This window comes from Camellia sinensis, chromosome 3 (genome assembly GCF_055761805.1).
Source record: "Camellia sinensis isolate YWXY chromosome 3, ASM5576180v1, whole genome shotgun sequence".
Lineage (NCBI taxonomy): Eukaryota > Viridiplantae > Streptophyta > Magnoliopsida > Ericales > Theaceae > Camellia > Camellia sinensis.
Genome location: NC_138963.1, coordinates 2,369,479 through 2,383,805, shown reverse-complemented (window position 1 = coordinate 2,383,805; position 14,327 = coordinate 2,369,479). Strand labels below are relative to the sequence as shown.

Sequence of the window (14,327 nt, the reverse complement as noted above, 5' to 3'; positions counted from 1 at the left end):
TCTCGTAGTTCTAAATCTGATTCCACGAGTGCAATGTGAAATAGATAAACACAAATGAGCCCAAATCCGGCAATTCTTTTGGAAAATCGATTTTGAATCAAAATGTCAAAAATTGACTACTTTGCTAGATACAGAGTAGCCACCTAAATGTTTTTGAAAAATTTAGAAAACCTGAGACTCATGCCAAAGGTCACGTGTCCATCGTCACTAAGATTGTCTCGGCTCTGGAACTTAGGTACGAGAAGGGAAGGTCATGAATTGAGCACCCCCGCTCGCCCGATCAAAAATCGACCTCTACTAATCATGATGTGATTCTTATTTACATTATATGCTCTTGTTATGATTATTAGACTAACTTTACTATGTGTTGCACATAAGTATAGATTAATTTGCAAAAATTGAAACATTTGATTTCAAGTTTGTTTTTGAAAATTGTTTCGAATATCCACTTGAAAAAGTGATCTCATATGCACATTACCCAAATTATTCCAATTTAAGCAATTAGCTTTTTTCCACAAGCATTCAAACAGATATAGCATTTAAGCACTTAGCCTCATGGAATTCATACTTATCATGGTGACAATCACGCGCATGCAATATGCCTAAACAATAAATGCTTACCCTAATTCCTGCTTACCCTAATTCCTGAGGCAAGCCAAAAGAGAAACTAGTTAGAAAGATGCATGGTCCTAACTAATGCAAAATGTGCCTAATGCAATACATATAAGATGTAATTAATAGACTCGGCTACTAATATGACATTTGAAACAACTTGATAGCTTGCAGTTTCAACACTTTTTCAACGAAGTATGTAAACTACAATACTTAGTTAGAATGATGTGCCGAGCTTAATACATGCAAGACAATGGATGTTTTATACATGGAAAATGCTAAACAAAATATGATGTGCTACACTATCCATCATAAGCGGGTGCGGGTAAATCAAAGAGAGAAAGACGTGGGGTTAGAAGACATATACATTATTGCAAGTTTGCCCTTGCGTAGGAGGGTCCGAATGAATATCCTAGCTAATTACTACAAATTAACTAATCTATTACAACCCAAATGAAATAAATTAACTATACTAGCTAATTATTACAACACCGCAAATTAACTAACTACTTTAGTTAATTAATTAAGTACAACACAAAACTAACTAACTATTCTGACTAAACTAACTAATTAGGTACAAGTCCGCAACATACTACTATTACAACATTATTTTAACGGATCCCGAGAATCAAGGGATGTTTCATGCATGGATGTGGATTTTCACCTGAAAATACTCTCCGTTTTGCTATCGAAATGCTTATGTTGCACAATTAGTAGATTGCACTGATTTTTCACCTTAGTTTCTGCTCTGTTCTGCAGGAAACAGTACACTCCCTTGTTAGAAAAGTGGCTGGCAAGCCAGAAGTAGCGGCCAGTCGGCCACTAATAGTGACCTGCTGCCCAGTAAAGGTGGCATGCCGGCCACTAATGTTGGATTTCTCCAGTTGTAGCAGAAAATAAACAGAGAACAAACAGAGCATTCTCAGGGGATGTTTTGTCCACCTTGCCTCTTCTTATCATTAAACAGCTCAAAGGAGGGGTAGGCTTGATTCGTAAGCCATTAATCGACGCAATTTCATTGCGTGATGACTTATGAACCAAGAGATACAATTTCAATAAATGGTAAGGAAATACCAACAAAACCTCCTCCCTATCATGGATTGATTAAGGAAAGGGGTTGGCATTGACTCTTGAACCATTTTCCTCACTAATAAGTATGAAATGACTCGAGACTCAATAGGTTCAATTAACGTCCGATTGAACCCAAACCATTTTATTATCTTGTTTCATTTTAACCCCAATTTTATTACTCCATTTTAATTATATTCCATTCATTAGTCAATTAAGTCTAATAATGAGTTTTAAGTCCACTATTAGAGAGAAGTGTTAAACCAAATGTTGTTTTAGGCATGAGAGGGAGATCATACCGTTGGTAATGAACCCCCAAAGGAATTAAACCATTAAGCACAATATCATCCTTCAAGCTTAAACAACACTCCTTTGGGAGAAACTCTCAAAACAAAGAGGAGAGGCCAAGAAAGGAGGGAGATTGCAGAGATGCTTAGAGGTGAACACAAGTATGGAAAGTAAAAAATAAATGCTATCAACTCAAATAAGTTGGTGGCTAAAGCCTAAACCACCAAGTCTATGAGGACCATTGCACTACAAACATGCAATACAAAGTATAAATGAAACTAACACATAAAAAACAGATCTAAATTAGCTCAAAATAGTGCTACAATTAAAGTAAAAACAGTTAAAAGAGTAAGCTAAAAACATATAGCAATTAAGCTAATAAACAAGCACAAGGAGGGAAGGCTACCCCCTAAACTTTTAAGTATTCAAAACATGATTTTTAGCCTTAAGAAAACTCTAAAAATCAGCGGTAAAAAGTTCAAAAGAAAGTTGATAAAAAGATGGGAAACACAAGGGTAAAAGCCTATGAAACAAGGTTCAAAGAAGGGTGATTCACTCCTCTACCTTTAAAGGCTTTAAAGCACAAGTTTCAGCCTAAAAAAATAAAGGTAATAAACAACTCAAAAACAGTAAGAAAAGATGAGAAAGAGATGGTACAAAAGAATTAGAATGTATACCTCTTAAAGAGAAATGATCCCTTGAATTCCCAAACTACTAATTTCACACTCTCAAGTGCTAAAATGCAAGCTTAAGCACCTCAGCAAAGATCTCTCAAGGTTTGGTTTAAAGTGTCTAGGCAAAGGTTATGTAAGTTGCAAGGAGAGAGAGAAATGTAGAGAGAGAAATATTTTCCAAAACTTTTGCTATCCAAAATTTTCTAACCCTAAAAAAATGAGAGGGAGTCATCTATATATAGAAATATATGAAACCACCTTAAAAATATCTATACAGACACAACTGGTGCAGTGCATGCATCTGTGGAGACAACTGGCACAGCTGGCAAAAAGATCTGAAAATTTACAGAAGTGGACGGCAGGCCACACTGGTGGGTCTACAAGTCCCTAGATGCCCAGGCCTGAAAAACTACTGTTTTGGGCCAAAACAAAGCGCAAGGTTTGTAGATTCAAAACTAAGGTTTCTTGTTGAGGAAATCAAGCATTTGACTAGTGTACACATTCATCATTGAGTGATCAATCAGTAGCGCCCAAGTCTTAAGGGCCGTAAAAAATGGGGTGTCTACAGTTACATATTTTTATGGTTAAGTCATTTGTCAAATGAGACAATATAATATGTGATTTTCTGATTTGCAAATTTGTTTTACATAAAGATGATACCTAATTTGAATTTAACGCTACTAAACTTAAATTTTTGTATCTAATTTGGTCTATTTGTTGATTGATATTATGACCTTAAAACTATCTAAAGGCACCTTAATAATATTGTACATTGTGGTCTATCTTATTCTCAGCCAACAACAGTGCGACCCCCACGCACAGTATATATAAATATACTATTAATATACGAAGTCATGTATTTACAAGAGAACCAGTGGGGTGTTCACGAATGTGCAACCCACTAGCAGGGGAAACTATATGGTCATGCATGAATTGAATCTTTAATAATACACAAATCTCGTATGGGTCTCAACAAAAAGTTATGCTTGATGGCCCTTTCATTTTTGAACCACCAATCTCCCTCATCTTCACTCTTCCTCTAAAACGCTATGCTAATCTTCTTTTTCTCTCTCTAAATTTATCTATTCTCTCTCTAAAATCTGCACAAGGGTTGCAGGGGTTGGGGTGGTGAAAAGGAGGTGTGTGAAAATTATTAAGGATTGTGCTCTCATTGGTGGTTATAACAAATTTTGTTTGCAGAATTTAGAATAGAATTTGCTATATTTGGCAACTATGGAAGGAAAAAGAAAGAATATATGTATATATAGGTTTAATTCATGAGAGAGAGAGAGAGGGGGGGGGAAGAAGATGAGGGCATAAAGGTCAATTTTTATATTGTGTTAACAGAAGTTAGCGTGCAATTTAGTCCACAAATCATATAGGGGTTATGTAATCATTTCCAAATGTTAGGAAGGTAAATTGTATATGGCCCAGACCATAGGGAGGTTAAATAAAGTTTGCCCCATTTTCTACTTTAAATTTGTTTACACAATGCTACTTATAATTTAAATCTAAAATTCAAAAAATGTGGCCTATAACACAAAGGTCGCAGGTTGGAGACCTGCATGGGTCAATTTTGTGAGCAACATTTTTATCAAATTTCAAAAGTTTTTTTTTATTTTATTTTGAAAGTGTTTTTTTATATCAGATTTTGTCTATTTAAAAGAAAATAGATCGAAACATAATGGGATTTCATGACAAACCTAGCCTAACTTAAATAGATGATTGGTGCCTCTGTTGAAGAGAATTTACCACGACACACAAAAAAAAAAAAAAAAAGGGTAATCAAAGTGTAGTAATGCTCTCAAAACTCTCCACTATGAGAGAAGTTATTGGTTAGTCTTGGAGTATTACTCCACATCATTCATTGAGGGACAAGTGTCCCATTGTCTCCATAAGTTTCACTGATTCAACCAATAACAATCAAGTTGAAGCACCGCCCCAACTTGACCCTAGGAGCTAACAATAATTTTTCCAATATGATGGTCTACACCAAACCAATAAAACTCAAGACAGACAGAACCACCCTGTTTGTACACAAGGTTGGTCGGGCAAGTACAACTTAATTATGCATTCATTTTGATACTGTTAGAATAAGTCGTACTTGCTATAGATCTATGTAGCCCACTCCAAGTCATTGGAACATAGACTTGTTCAGTTGAGTTTTGTATAATGACCAAATGTTTGTATTCACATATATTGTGTCAACCAGTAGCATGTTATGAGTTGTGAAAAGCACTTCACAAAAAAACATATTTTTGTCTGTCGATCGATCAGTATCAACTTATTGCCATAAGGGGAAAACTACAACCTAAGAAGCAATAATGAATCAAGAGAGCAAGCACATCTAAATTATATACAAAGGATAAAAGAAGCACCAGACCCTAGCAGATCATAAATAATCCATGGGAAGCTCCCAGTCATCTACACACTCTTGTTTTTTGGCGGAACTTCTGACTATTAAAGCTTCTTCACTTGCTCCAACCATGATCAAATTGAACTGGTTGTCTTTTGAGATCAGAATAATCTCCAAGCTCATCAATGGACTTCCCCAACTTTTGAGAATCCCAAAAACCCTGCTACATGTATCAAGCAATGGCTAAGTTCACTAATTGCTTCTCTTTTAGGTAAAGATAATACATTATTCTCATCAATTAGTACAAATAATTCAATAGGTAATTTGAACTTCCTGAAGTATTCAAGCTTCCGTGCATGCACATATTCATTATATATATATATATATATATATATTTGTTAGTAATGGGCGCCCATGTGGCATGACCATTTGAACATAATTTGGATCTTATCCAAATAGGTTTTGAATTAAATTCAAACCTATTTAGGATAACCACTCAGGATATAGATATTATCAGTTTTAACTGATATGGATAAATAATAATAATATAATATATATCTGATATATGGTTATGGGTAACCAAGAGAGAAACAACGTAGGTTTTGTTTCTACCCATAAACTTACTCTCTCCCAAGAAACAACGATCAAGTCATTTGCACTGTGGTTTGTGTGGGTGATATTCACCATTGTAATATCACCCCACTGCTGGGATTGATTGATTAGATTCTGGAAGCACGTGATTTATCCACGAGGTTTTAGATCAAATCAGGTATGATCTAAACATTTTATTCCGCTGCATGTTTTTATACTTTGATTTACATTGGTATCAAAGCCATTGATGGATATTTTCGTGTTTCCTTTAATCATGTGTATATTTTTACATGTGTATGTTTACATTATATACATGAATGTTTGTAAAGGAGAAAAAAAATCTACTTTGATTAGATTAAGAGCATAAATATTTTTTTATGTTCATTAATGTCTTTTTTTCATACCATAAACGGTTTTATTTTGAAAAAAAGAGTCCGGAAGTACATAAATCGGACCAGAAAACACCCGGGAAGGCGGCGCGTGTGACTCACGCGCTGTATGACGCCTCCTAGCAGCGCCACGCGCCACCACGCGCAGCCACGCGCTCCCACGCGCTGCATGCCCTGCTGACGCACCTGCACGCGCCATCACGCGCGCATCGGCGGCGCTGTCCGCGCACGCGCGCCGTCCGCGCCTCGCACGCGCGCCGTGGGCTGGAGCCGAGCGCCGAGCCGCGGCTGAGCCGTGCGCCGAGCCGCTCCTTAAGCCGACTCGCGCCGAGTTGCGCTGAGCGACGCCGACCCGAGCCGGGCCGGGCCGTGCCGTTTTTCCCGCCTGGCTTGGCTCTAAGGCTCTGTTTGTTTGTTTTTAATTCTGAATTGCGTTAATTGGCCATAATTTATTCGTTATAGCTTTGTTTTAAGCATGGTTGGTACCGTTAGACTCAGAATTAATTTTTCTACATTCTGAAAAATTTTGAAAATTTTATGAAAATAAAAAATATTTTTCCTGAAATAATAATGCATTATTTTTGCTTTAAAATGCATCTGGTGTTGCATGATTAAATTTCTGTGGCTGAATTTTTTTATTGTAGACTATTGATATAGTTTACTATTTACTGGTATAGTTATAGCATTTTATCAGATTCTGGAATATTTATTTCTGATTTTATGTGTGTTTATTAGTTATTTAAAATTCCAGAAAATTCCAGAAAATACCAGAAAATTCCAAAAAATTTCAGGATGATGTACTTTCTGTTATGGCATAATTTAAATATTTAATACAGCATATTTTTTTTAGAATTTGTAATATGTTGTAATTAGAGGAGCATGATTATTTATTTATTTATTTATTAGAATTCCATTATTAAATGAATATAGCATGAGTTATTTGTAAATTTACATTAAGATGCTATTGTATGGAATTTATCATGCTTTGTATATGCCATAGTCAGTGGGAGGTTATTCGGTTGAGAGAAATCTTTGTAGATTAACTCCCGAAAACCAATATTTTGCACATAAATTAAACTAAATTTTGGATAATTGTCACTTGTGGCGCAAGAGATGATTACGAGCATAGCGGATTTTCGATCTTGCGACTTGTGTAATATTGTCACTATTTAATTTAGATTTTTGCGGCAAAATTATATTATGCTAATCAAATTAATCCCAATGCGAATTTCTCTCTAAATTGATTTAGCTTATGGAAGTTAATTTGGTTGACCTAGACTTAGTAGAGATGTTCAAATGTGAACAAACTAATCCCATTCTTTAGATGAGAAAAAGTCTTGGAGACTTTAGGTCAAACCTTAATTGAGCCAAAGTAAGGAAACATAACTCAAAGTCGCCGTGGTTTTGTTGCCTTGTTTGGCACAATAAAAACTAATGTGTGCGCTATAGTTAGCGGCACGCTACATAGTCTTGGTTGGCGAGTTTTGGAGTTATGAAATTAGTAAGCCCTCAATAGATCTGTATATGATCTTGACTAATGAGCTGCGCGGATTGACTTTGTAATTTGACTTGTAAATAATGTTACATCATTGGATGAAGTAACATTCAAGAGTCACGTCATCCAAGAAATGCGAGCTTAAATAAATTAGTCATTAAGTGTAAGACGAGTAGCCAGTACGAGCAGTGTTTTGCTCTCTACCCAATTATTGGGAGTGGATTGAGCGAAATTTCATGCACTATAATAGTGTGCGTTGAAATATCACGTGAAGTTAAAAGATCAGCGCTTAGAAGCTGCAAAATCTATTAACACTGAGTGAAAAGATTAGCGCTTAGTGGCTGCAAAATCTATTAGCATTGCCAACTTGTCGAAGTGTGGACACTTACTGTTTCCACACTTGAGTGTGAAACATGGATGAGGTGCTTCTTTGTGTGATTCCTTTACTAGGCTAACGTTTTGAATAACATTTACCACTAAGCGCAAACGTTGCAGCATAGTAATGAAAAGGTTAAGGCTGACAAGGTTGTTATGACTCTAAGAATTTAACGCATCGCTTGTAAGAGCATTGTGTTGAATTAGACTCTTTAGCCTAATTCGCGCTTAAGTTACTTCAGGAGCTGTCGTAGTTGATAGCTTATTCTCTCCTTCTTGTGGATAGTAGAATTAATTGCAAGTAACTATAAAGCGAGAAATAGAGATGGCAAGAGGAGTATCGTCATCTTTCAACTAGATGTATTAAAGTGTATGGAGAATAAAATTGACTTGAAGGTGCAGGGGTTTAGCACTTACTAGTTAAATTTGCGACTTAGGCGCAGTTGATATCTCCATGACATCCTTTTATGATCTAGTGAATTTGAATTAGTCCTGAGTCATTACCTAGTTGGGCCTAAACCTTTTAAACTTATCTTCGAGAACTCACACATTAAGATGATTGGAATTAGTTTATGACATTGGTCATGAACCAGTGGCTTATTATACTTAATCACATTAATGAGATGATGACACGATGGTTTGAGTAGGCCTTCTCGGGCCCACTCGCTTATGACATCCTGCTCTCATGTAATGTGTAACTTTGTTCGCAATGGGTGCGCACAAGTAAGTAGGAAAGCCGTAGAAGGTCATTTGTTTTTGCGCATTTAGTCCACTATGTTATTTGTGACTAGATATGTGTGAGGGTATGATAGCTAAGCCTCAATCTCGACACATTTATAGATTACGATACGCATCTGAGTCAAGACTATTTGATCTCCCATAAGTCAAAAGTTTTGAGATGATTTTTGACATTGCACATATGAGGTTGAGACCAAGGTGGCGAGTATCTATTTGAGTTATTTTTTTTAGAAAACTCTGTGAAGAGAGATGGATGCTTAGAAAATTGATTATTCCTAGTACTCAACAACACAATGGTGTAGTAGAGAATAAGGAATTAAATATTGTTAATGTTAGGTGGATAATGGCGCAAAATGTTTCCCAATTGAAAATTGCACTAGTTTGTTGCCTATATCCCTAACTAAGAGCCCTCCATATCAGATTTTACACTCCAATTTTGAGTAATAGGTTAGTGGAGAGCCATCTATGGGCGATCTATAACCGTTAAGCAGCTTATCTTTATGTTACTTCTCATAAGATTGTGAAGTTAAGACCTAGGGTTCTATAGCGCATTATTGTATGCTGTCTTGTAAACACAAAGGGTCGTGTGGCGCATTATTGTATGCGGTCATGCAAACCCTCCGGGTCATGTGCATATAGGTAAGCAGCTTTGTGGTAGTGTAACTAAGTCACATAAAGTTTTATTAGTAAATGTGACGTGAATAGAGTTTTTGGAACTCTATAAGATGGAGAATTCCAAGCATAGCGCTCTATGTAGCCTAGTTGAGAATGGAAAGAAATTTCTAATATCCTAGGGACAGTGGGAGCGATGTGCCTACTAATGGATTACTCCATTAGAACAGAATACTCTACATTCTTAGTTGTGTGGTAGCAAATGTGAAAATTTTCCACGTCATCACTGGGTGATTGAGAGGGAAACATTCATGATTGCTCCGCAAGATGATAAAGAGCCTAGGATAATGCTTAAGGCTCTAGTCCCCTATTTTTAGAAAGTGGATCCATGTTGCGCAGTTTAAGACAAAGTCTTTGAGGATTAACCATTTTTTATATAATTGGTTGACTTTCCATTATGACGCAAAACTGTTATAAAGTTATGCGTAATTTGGATAGTCATTGTTGAGGCATAAGGCTCGCTAGATACCGAAAAGTCGCACCATTGAGGAAAGTGTAGACCATGAGAAGACTTCCTCCTGGGGAGTGAGGTTATTTTGACTTAGGCTATGATTGACATAAGTTCGGAACATTGATTTGTGGACATTGTGACCCAACATTCTCGTTAGAGAATTGGATAAGTAGATCCGTAGGGATTTACCTTCTGCTTTTATGGTGAAAAGTTAGGAGCGCAAAAAGGTTGCTAGCTCTAATAAATCTTTTACAGCCTAAAACAGTTATCCAAATAGTGGTTCTTAGATTTCGTCAAGCCATGACAGGCCAACGATGATCGATGAAGACCACTGAGGCATGATCAATGGTCCAAAAAGAAGTTTTTCCTTACTTAGTCATTATGAGCCAGGAATTTATAAGGTTGTCGCCACTTAGGGTGGGCAGTCCTCTATTTTAGATATGATGGACATGGGTGATGTAATTTATATGCTCGGATGTATGATCCTTAGGGATTGTTTTAGGAAAATTCTCGGTTTGTCTTCGATGACTTACATAGAGAATATCCTAGAATGATTCTAGATGCAAAATTGCAAATCCATTGACCTACCTATCAGTAAAAGCCAGAGTCTTAGCTATTGAGTGAATCCTCGGATTGTCTTTGGGAGAAACAGATGACCTATATTCCTTGTTTTTTTCTTTGTTGTGGGAGCCTAAAGTACGCTATGTGGGCGTATTCAGCATGATAAGTGTTATCTTTGGTAAATGGTCAACTGAGTTGTTTAGACATTGACCTTGCTCATTAGACTGCGGATAAAATGCTTTATTAGAAGCATATTAATTTGCTCATTGTAAAATTCAATGCGCTAGTTGGGCGCATCTGCGCTAGTTGGGCGCATTAAGAATGAACGCAAATTGGTCACCAAAAATATCTTTAGAGAGGTTATTGCGCAAGAGGTAGTGATCTTAAATCATTTCATGTGAGGTGCACATGGTGGATTCCGTTGTATATACTTATCGCAAGAGGTGCTGATAAGGCTTATGTTTGGAATCTATAATTGCGCAAGCTGTGGTCATTTTTTTTAAATCGATCACTTATTTTGAGATGATGGGATGTTGACACTATTATGGTTTGTGTCATAATGATTAGCAAATGATGATGTCAGCAGGCAAGATTGGCTCACTCACACGAGCAATCGCCCTTGGCGCTTGGGAGCGAGCAAGGATGAGACTGGTGGTTTATTTTTATTCGGAGCCAAGAGAGGCTTAAATCATCCACTATGTATGTCGCCTTGGTTATAACCAAGATGAGGTCGTGTTAAGGACCAAACATGGATGTTAGTACCCACTTTCCATGTTGTGCCTGTTATGATTAGCCAGATTCGAGATCTCATTTGGCGCCTAGAAGGCGAGCAAATAGAGAATTCGGGTTAGGCGCTAAAAAGCGACTAGACTAATATCTGTACGGTGTATCGAGTATGACGTCACTCTTTATGGAAGAGTTACTCCACCGTAGCATGTATTCATACTATATGTGCTTGGCGACCGAGTAATGAGGTGAGAGAATGGATCCCTGCTTCCTCACCGTGTGAGTCTTACATGTCATTATTGATATGACTTTCATTTATGTACCCTTTTGTGACTTTTGACTATGTCATAAGGTAAGGGGTTGATGTTCTGCTACTTTGGTATGTTGCCTGCGGTCATGCATGATTCGGCCTTAAGGGACATCACTGGAAAAGCGGTCAATCCTAAACTAAATGGCATGAGTGCAAAGGGAAGATCATCTAGTATTACACCACTGTTGTATATTCACTGCCGGCAACTCACATCGCTCTGTATGAGAGGCGAATTGAGTGTGAATATATTGCAAGAATTGAGAGGGTCAAACATGCTCTTTTTGAGGGATTAGAGATGCTTTTTTTAGACCGGTGTAATTAGATGGGTTTGGGGTATATGAGACACTATTTCTGTTCTTTTTTGGGTTGATGTCTCTATGCTGGCTCATTTTGAGTTTCTAGTATAGAGCTCCCACATGCAGGTATTCTCAGCAGTCGCACGGTGCAGTGGCTAGTATGAGATTGTTTATTTTTGGGAGATTGAGACAGAGATGTGGCAGTGTCATGCCAACTCATGTGCAAGTGGGAGATGTTAGTAATGGGCGCCCATGTGGCATGACCATTTGAACATAATTTGGATCTTATCCAAATAGGTTTTGAATTAAATTCAAACCTATTTAGGATAACCACTCAGGATATAGATATTATCAGTTTTAACTGATATGGATAAATAATAATAATATAATATATATCTGATATATGGTTATGGGTAACCAAGAGAGAAACAACGTAGGTTTTGTTTCTACCCATAAACTTACTCTCTCCCAAGAAACAACGATCAAGTCATTTGCACTGTGGTTTGTGTGGGTGATATTCACCATTGTAATATCACCCCACTGCTGGGATTGATTGATTAGATTCTGGAAGCACGTGATTTATCCACGAGGTTTTAGATCAAATCAGGTATGATCTAAACATTTTATTCCGCTGCATGTTTTTATACTTTGATTTACAATATTATATTCATTCTATTATTATATAAAGTATACAACTCAGAACAGTCACACTTTTTCTTTGTTTATAAGAATGCCCATACAGTTAAATGTTATTAATAACTGCAAACAGATTTCAAATTCAACCCATCTTCTTCATTCATCAAATCATCAAAAAAAAAATTAGATGTATAATTACAAAAGCAATGCGTTTACACCCACTGCTAGTGTGTATATATATGTGTGCAGGTGCATTGTAAGATGTTTCGCAAGCACTATCAGTTTTTAGTGCTTTAATGCAAAATTATATTCCCATATGTTACAGATATGCTTAAGCACATAAATCATGGATATTCCCACAAGCTTTGAACCAAACAAATAGTAGTAATACATACAATACAATACAACACAACACAACTAAAAGCCATCATCAGTGGATTCATAGTAAGTACCTTAGTTAGCCTCTGTATCGATGAAGCTGCAGCTTCATGGACTACAACAGTGTCAGATACAACTTCTAGAACATCCTCAACAAGCAAAGCATAGGTGCTCACCTGGAAGTGTAACAATCAAATTGCATCAAACTTTGTTCTAGATGGAACTGGTAACCAAATGGAAGCTTAAATTAATGGCCCATCTACCTACCAAACTTGATGGGATGATAGATATTCCAAAAGAATCAAGCTCGAGCGATTCTACAGCTCCTGAGTTAATGCTGAAATTGTATCCCCGCACCTAAAAGAAATAAGATGTAGATGATAAGATGATTGTGGAAGGAAAGCACATGAACTTTCAGTGCATGTGAAGATGGTGATGCATGAAGCACAGGCATACCTTGCCAATATTCTGCCGACCCGGTGTCACCACATTGTATCCTACCTAACAAAAAATTTACTGATTAAAAACCTAAAACAAAAAATTGATATACAAGATACTGAAGACAGCAAAACGAGCCAAGGTTATTAAATTGATGAAGGGCATTCAAGCATTCCATGTTCAAGAGCGTAAATCCACATAAGGGAATAAGAGTCATAAAAAAATATAAAATTGAAAAAGTGTTACTAAAATGATGGCAATAAACAATATTTAGAAGTATATACAACCCAGTGCAATAATTTAATCCACATGGGACGTAACAAAATCTCTGAAAAGAACAGTATGCATGTTTTAACCGTGCATGCAACTATGTTTTAAAGGATAAGGTGTTAGAAATTTCAATTTGATGAGGCTATCAAAATTGAGCCAAGATTTTGTGAGTGAATGGACATAACCAAATAACCACGGTAGGAATCATGTCCTCCTATTTACATAAAACAGGAAGGAATTGAAAATAAGTGAGTACAACATACCAACGTTTCTAGTCCAACAATTTTCAACTCATTTTCCATCACACTCTCATTGGGGATTCGCACAACATCACCAACCTGGAAAAACAGTACACCTTACACTCAATTATATTGAACAATGGAATTGATGAACAACAATAACAAAGAATAATGTAACCACTTAACCATTTACATTCAATTAGATACCATTTGTTCACTTGGGTGAAGGATCCTCAGGACACAAAAAAACCATGTAACCATTACCTCTCATAACATTGTCTGAATAAAACAAGATATCTCACAACAGTAACAGGTCTCTTAAGCTCACCATCATGCCACATAGAGTAGTGTTCATTAACTCTATATGAATCTATCTAACTTAAAATATAAACAAATCACAAAAGATCAAGGATCCTTATGCCACCTTTTTTCCAAAAAATAAATAAATAAATCCAAAAACAACCAACACATCAGCCATTGTTGCTGTCAATGTATTATCTTCACCTTTCAAGTTATCACACTCATTTTATATGGAAAGAAAACAACTATGCCAGGGATATCACACATCGCTAAAACATCAAACATGTGTTCGCAGACAGGCTGACAAACACACACACGCGCACACAGCACAAGTGAAGAGGAAAATGTTTACCTGACTAATATCCTCCAGAAAAAACCTTTCTAATTCCCCAGAAAGCAAGTTTGGCCACACCTCTATGATCAATACCACCCACTATGAAGAACAAGAAAGGGAAGAAACAATA

At 36.7% G+C, this 14,327-nt stretch overlaps 2 long non-coding RNA genes across 2 annotated transcripts; both read right to left on the bottom strand.

Moving 5' to 3' along the window:
- Positions 1 to 4,805: 4,805 nt before the first annotated feature.
- On the bottom strand, positions 4,806 to 13,118 carry LOC145820893 (uncharacterized). Its single transcript, XR_014362938.1, has 4 exons — positions 13,073 to 13,118; positions 12,884 to 12,973; positions 12,691 to 12,792; positions 4,806 to 5,221 (listed from the first exon to the last, which is right to left on the bottom strand). It is a non-coding gene; the product is annotated as an uncharacterized LOC145820893 (long non-coding RNA).
- A 308-nt stretch (positions 13,119 to 13,426) lies between these two features.
- On the bottom strand, positions 13,427 to 14,312 carry LOC145820892 (uncharacterized). The gene is made up of 2 exons (XR_014362937.1): positions 14,216 to 14,312; positions 13,427 to 13,662 (listed from the first exon to the last, which is right to left on the bottom strand). It is a non-coding gene; the product is annotated as an uncharacterized LOC145820892 (long non-coding RNA).
- Between the last annotated feature and the right edge of the window lie 15 nt (positions 14,313 to 14,327).